Below are 5,776 nucleotides of genomic sequence, written 5' to 3'. Positions count from 1 at the left end.
CACGGCCGCGCCGACAAAACGGCAGGAAAATGTCACTTTCGGCATTTAGCCGAAAGTGACATTTTCGGCCGGCGCCCCCCCTTCACTTTTCGCCCGGGGCCCGCGCCCCTGCTGCACCCCCGGTTGTTACGCCACTGATGTAAACAAATAGTTTTTAAAATGTTGCAATTCATACCAGACCTTTTAGGTATGGTAGGAATGTAAGGAGGGACCCCCTCGAGTTAAAAATAAAATGTGTGGGGTTCCCCCCTAAAGTCATACCAGGTCCTTCTAGGTCTAATAGGAATTCCCCCCTAAAATCCTCAACCAGACCCTTAATCCTGGCCATATACCCTTGGATTAGGAGGGTGCTTTTCCATGGGTCATCCCTGGAAAATCACCTTGTCCCCATGCCAATGCGGGCAGGGGGGGGTTATTTGCATTGGCATAACCCCTTTTTATAAAGGGGACACCCGGATGCTTGTAAATAAACACACTAGACTTGTAGAAAAAATACTTTAGTTGAAAAAAACACAAAAGTTTTTGACTATTCCTTTAAAAATGAAAAAAAAAAATCCAAGGTCAAGCACGTCATCTAACAATGTCCATGTCGCCGCCGCTCGCATGGACATCGCTGGATATTGCTAATTTTTTTTTAAAGGAATGGACAAACACTGTTGTTTTTTGTCAATTAAAGTGACACTAAAGTCTAATTTGTCCCCCCCCCCCCCATGCTGGTGTAAGGAGTTACCTTAAATGATGCCTCTTGATCAGATCATCTTCTACATTCAAGTAGTTTTCAGGAGTCCCTCCAGTGCTGGTGCCGGTCTCTGATCCAGCACTGACTGCAGTGTCTTCTGTGTCCCATGGAGTCTGTGTGGGTGCCAGGCTGCCTGCATTGACTTACCCTGTGTCTCTCCTCTTCTCCTGGTCGAAGATCTCTACTGCAAATGTACCTGCCCCATGATCCTTTGCTGCCACCCAAGAATCGTCAGATCTTCGGACAGGAGCACACCGTGGAGACCCAGGTAAGTTTAAAGCTATTTGGTAACTTTTTAAAAATGTTTTTGCATGTATCTACTGCTTGCTTGCAGTAGATGCATGCAACAAAAAACACAAGGGTTTAATTATCCTTTAAGGGATTATTTTCTAGGCTTAAGGGATTATTTAAGGTATTATTAAGTCTGGGCTTTTTATTTACATTTTAATTTAACCCTTTAGTGAATGAGTAGGGGTACCAGTACCCCTTATTCACAAGCGGGGGCAGCATCTGGGTGCCCCCTTTATGAAAGGGGGTATCCCAATGCAAATAAGTCCCCTTGCCTGCAGACACCCCACAGCCACCGGGTCAGGGTTGTGGCTGAAGAGGCCCTTGTCCCAATTGGCATTGGGACCACATGCTTTTCCAGGAGGCCCCTGGAAAAAGCACCCTCTCAATACTGAGCACATGTGGCCTGGTATGGTACAAGAAGGGGGGCACTCACTCATTTCCTTCTTTCCTGTCGTACCAGGCCAGTGCCCGTATTAACGGGCCTGGTTGGGAATTTGAGGGGGACCCCATGTTTCTTTTTTCTTTTCTTGGTGGTGGGGTTCCCCGTTTAAAATGTTTACCAGACCTAAAGGGCCTGGTAGGACTTTTAGGGGCAACCTCATGCACTTTTTTTTTATTTTTAACTGGGGATCCCTTCTAACATTCCTACCAGACCTAAAGGGCCTGGTAGGACTTTTAGGGGCAACCTCATGCACTTTTTTTTTATTTTTAACTGGGGATCCCTTCTAACATTCCTACCAGACCTAAAGGGCCTGGTAGGACTTTTAGGGGCAACCTCATGCACTTTTTTTTTATTTTTAACTGGGGATCCCTTCTAACATTCCTACCAGACCTAAAGGGTCTGGTATGGTTTGGGAGGGGACCCCACGCTGCTTTGTTTTTTCTTTTATTTACATTTTTTTGTATTCTGCTTGCTACCTCTAAGGTAGTGAGCAGAATAACTGAGCCGAATGCTGCATTTACATGTATTTACTCACTGCTGTTTTGACCCTATGAGAATAGGGGCAAACAGCAGTGAATGAACTGCCGTACACTTGCCTCAGCCGATCCAGATGTTAAACTGTTCGGGTGAACCAAAGTGAACTGAAGGGACCCGAAGCCAGCTGATGTATGGTTCAAATCTCGGCTTAAGTGAATAGCCGAATGGCTCCCTTCACTTCGGGTCGGTTATTCACTCGGCTTCCTTCGTGCGCTTAGTGAATAACCCCCCTGGTGCTAGACTGACAGTATGGTTCAAAAGCAATAGAGTATTGACTGACTCAAAGTTCTGGCTTGCCTCTCTTTCAATCTTCAAACAAGATTACAGTCAGATGTGAAGACCAGAAACGTATGCTAGTCATATATAAGAAATATTTTAAGTAATTTATTTGATAAATTGCTTGAATGAAATTAATGTCTCACTTCCTGGAGTTCATAAGCAATAACACTTAAGCTGTTGATGACAACTGGACACAGTTTTTTAAAAAAAATTAGAAAACATTGGTTGACATGAGCATTCTGCATATCCAATTACTGTTGTGCTCCCTCTCAATGTCAAAAGCCACAGCATGATCACTGCAAGAATCTTCATCTTGTTCACTGTATTTAGCATCTTAGCTCATTCAGCTTCAAATACAGTAAATTCATACTAGATAAATAACAGCTTTATTCCCCTGGAACTTGCTGTATTTAAAGCCGACAGTCGGCTCTACAAGTTTAAACAGAGTCCCGGCGGCAAAAGTCGCCGGGAGTCTGTTTAAACAGCCCCGATGCTGGCGACGTACACTGTACGTCGTCAGTCACGAAGGGGTTAAGTATTCACACTCTTGTTTTCATTTCATTTTTGTAGGGAAAAATCTCTGTTTGTGACATAGAAGGTGCTTGACACATATTCAAATGCCATTAATACAGAGGAGAAAGCAGGACATATTCTAATTAAAAAAATTTAGGACACACAATCTAGTTAAGCATGAAATAAAGATGGCAAACACTGAGCAGCAGTGTATATAATTAAAAATGGCTTTTGCCGTTTGAGATCAATAACGAATATGTTTTGTTAGTAATGTGCTGTTGAAGCATGACATATAATAGAGAAGTCTTATCATTAAGGTAAGTGGAACTATTTTTTAATTTGAATGCACAGAAGCGGCCCAGGGTAATTCAACATATCCATACAGTGACTCTTACAAAATGTAATTTTGATGTTGTTGAAACAGTGAATAATATTAGGAAAAGTAGTTTTATTTCCTAGTTATTCTTTTACTTTCCTGGTTATATATTATGGGGGTTATACACGAAGGAGCCGAAGGTTCCAGCCGTAGCTTTGGCTGATCCCTCAGCTCTCTTCGGCCACTGGAGCCCTTTGGTTCAGTCAAACCAAAGAGCTGCTGTATGGGCTATTCACTATAGCCCGTACAGCAGCCAAAAGGCGGCCGAGCGGCTCACCCGAGCCGAAGGCATATGACAGCCGAAGCAAATTTGCCACTTTATAGATCATTGGTTCGACCTCATCTGGAGTACGTGGTCCAGTTCTGGTCACCAGTACTAAGGAAAGATGTCATTAAGCTGGAAAAAGTCCAGCGGAGGGCAACCAAACGAATTAGGGTTATGGAGGACCAGAGCTACGAGACAAGGCTACTAAATTTAAACATGTTCACATTGGAGGAGGTGAGGAGATTAAGGGGGGATATGATTTCCATGTACAAAATGTTCAATGGTGACAGCAACATTAGCGCTAAACTGTTTAAAATTAACTCCATTACAAAAACTAGAGGCCATCACTTAAAATTGGTGGAAAAGAAGTTCCAGCATAAGGGGCGAAGGGGGTTCTTCACAGTTAGAGTGGTCAAGGTCTGGAACTCACTGCCACAGGCGATGATTTCAGCAAAGACTGTGGAATTGTTCAAGAAACTTTTGGACGATTTCTTAAGGGACCGTAATATACAGGGGTACAAGTAGTACTCCTAGGAACAAGATCCTATAGGTTGGACTTGATGGACTAATGTCTTTTTTCAACCTCAAATACTATGTAACTATGTAACTATGTAAATGACAGCTGGGCGTTGTAAAATTATCCACCCAGTTTAAAAATATCAAGTGACCCAAAAACTTTGTGTGCATATGTCAATTTCCTTTTGGACCAAATATCTCCTTTCCCTCTTGTGCCAAGTAGGAAAAATATATAATTCCCCTTCCTACCCATTGATAACATTTCATATTCAAAGTGATATACCAAAACTAGATTTATTTTCCCCCCTCATAACCTACCCCTCTCTACTCCGCACTCACATCCCACCACCATTCTCTCCTCCTCTCCTTTAGTCTGTATATCTTCACATATTTTAAGCAGTATCAGGCTAATTACCTTAAACAGACCTATAAACTAAAATATAGGAAACATACATTAAGTACATTGATGTAATCTCCCTTCTCAGTGGGGAAAAAAAATATATTCAAACACGTGCATACATACATTTATACATTTAGCTTAACCACCTGTTAACCCTTTAGGACCCAAATAGGATACCCTACCTAAGCCAATATCTTCCCCTCATAACATATCCACACGCCTATCCCCCAACAAAGCTCAAAACTCCTCCCTGGTTTTATATTCCTTCTAGCCCAACCAAACTCTATTATATTTTCCTAGCCAATCATTGTCTTCGGCTACCCGCCTTTCCATTTCCATCATATCGTCCATGACTCCTGCCCAGGATTCTAATGTTGGAATCGCTGTTGTTTCCCAGCAGCGTGATATACATACTCTGGCAGCCGATAGACAAAACCTGTGTATGTATTTTTTTAATGCTCTTAATGGGGCCTGGAGTGAAAGAGTGAAAGGGAAGTGACAAACGGAGTAGGCTCAACTGGTACAGATTGTATTGTACTATATATCTTAAATACATCTGTCCTGAAGGGGCAAATACGTACACAGTACCACCAAATATGCAGATATGAGCCCTCAGCATATGAACATCTCCAATATCAATCTGACAAATTTGGTGGCATTTATATCATCTGGTTACACTTTTGTAGTGCTTCTCCTCGTATAATTAAGAAGAAAATCAGAGGAATGCGACAGCCTGAAAATCTTGTTCCAATCGGCTTCTTAAATATCCCTACCAAGGTCCTGTGTCCATGCCGTCATTAATGGTGCATTTCCAGAGGCCTATATCTTTGTAGGTGGTTATTGAGGGTCATTTAATGTCTCCACCTCATTTCCTATATAGATGGACTGACTCACCACCAGGTTTCCAAAAAAATTGTACTTACTTGGTTTTATAACATTATAAATAGCCATTGAAATTGTATCTATTCATTAGTTAAGAAATTTAGTTATATAATTATGTATTTGTTTAATATGTATACTTTACAGGCTACCTCCAATCGTCTTGAAGAAGCTTTGGTGAAACGCTTAGAAGGCTGCACTCACTGCACATTGACGCATGAAACAAAGACGTTCTGGCTAATTAATAATAATGTATGTGGTATTTTCCAATAAATATTTGTTGAACAAATTATACAATTGATAAGAGATAATATGTATGTGTTTGTGTCCTGTTAAGTCTGGGTGTGACACCTAAAAAGCCCCATTGAATTTGTTTTGTTGCTGTTTAATTATATATTGGTGTGTGGTGTCCTGGTTTCTTTGGTGCCTCAACAACAATGTATACAAATTAAATGCCCCTGAACCACCTCAGAATATGGATGTTGGGAATTAGTTTATATGTGCAATATATATATATATATTATATATAATATATATAT

This window comes from Nanorana parkeri, unplaced genomic scaffold (genome assembly GCF_000935625.1).
Source record: "Nanorana parkeri isolate BGI_ZX_2015 unplaced genomic scaffold, ASM93562v1 scaffold1932, whole genome shotgun sequence".
NCBI classification, from domain to species: Eukaryota; Metazoa; Chordata; class Amphibia; order Anura; family Dicroglossidae; genus Nanorana; species Nanorana parkeri.
The sequence above is the reverse complement of the archived record's forward strand: the minus strand, read 5'-3'. Positions refer to the sequence as shown.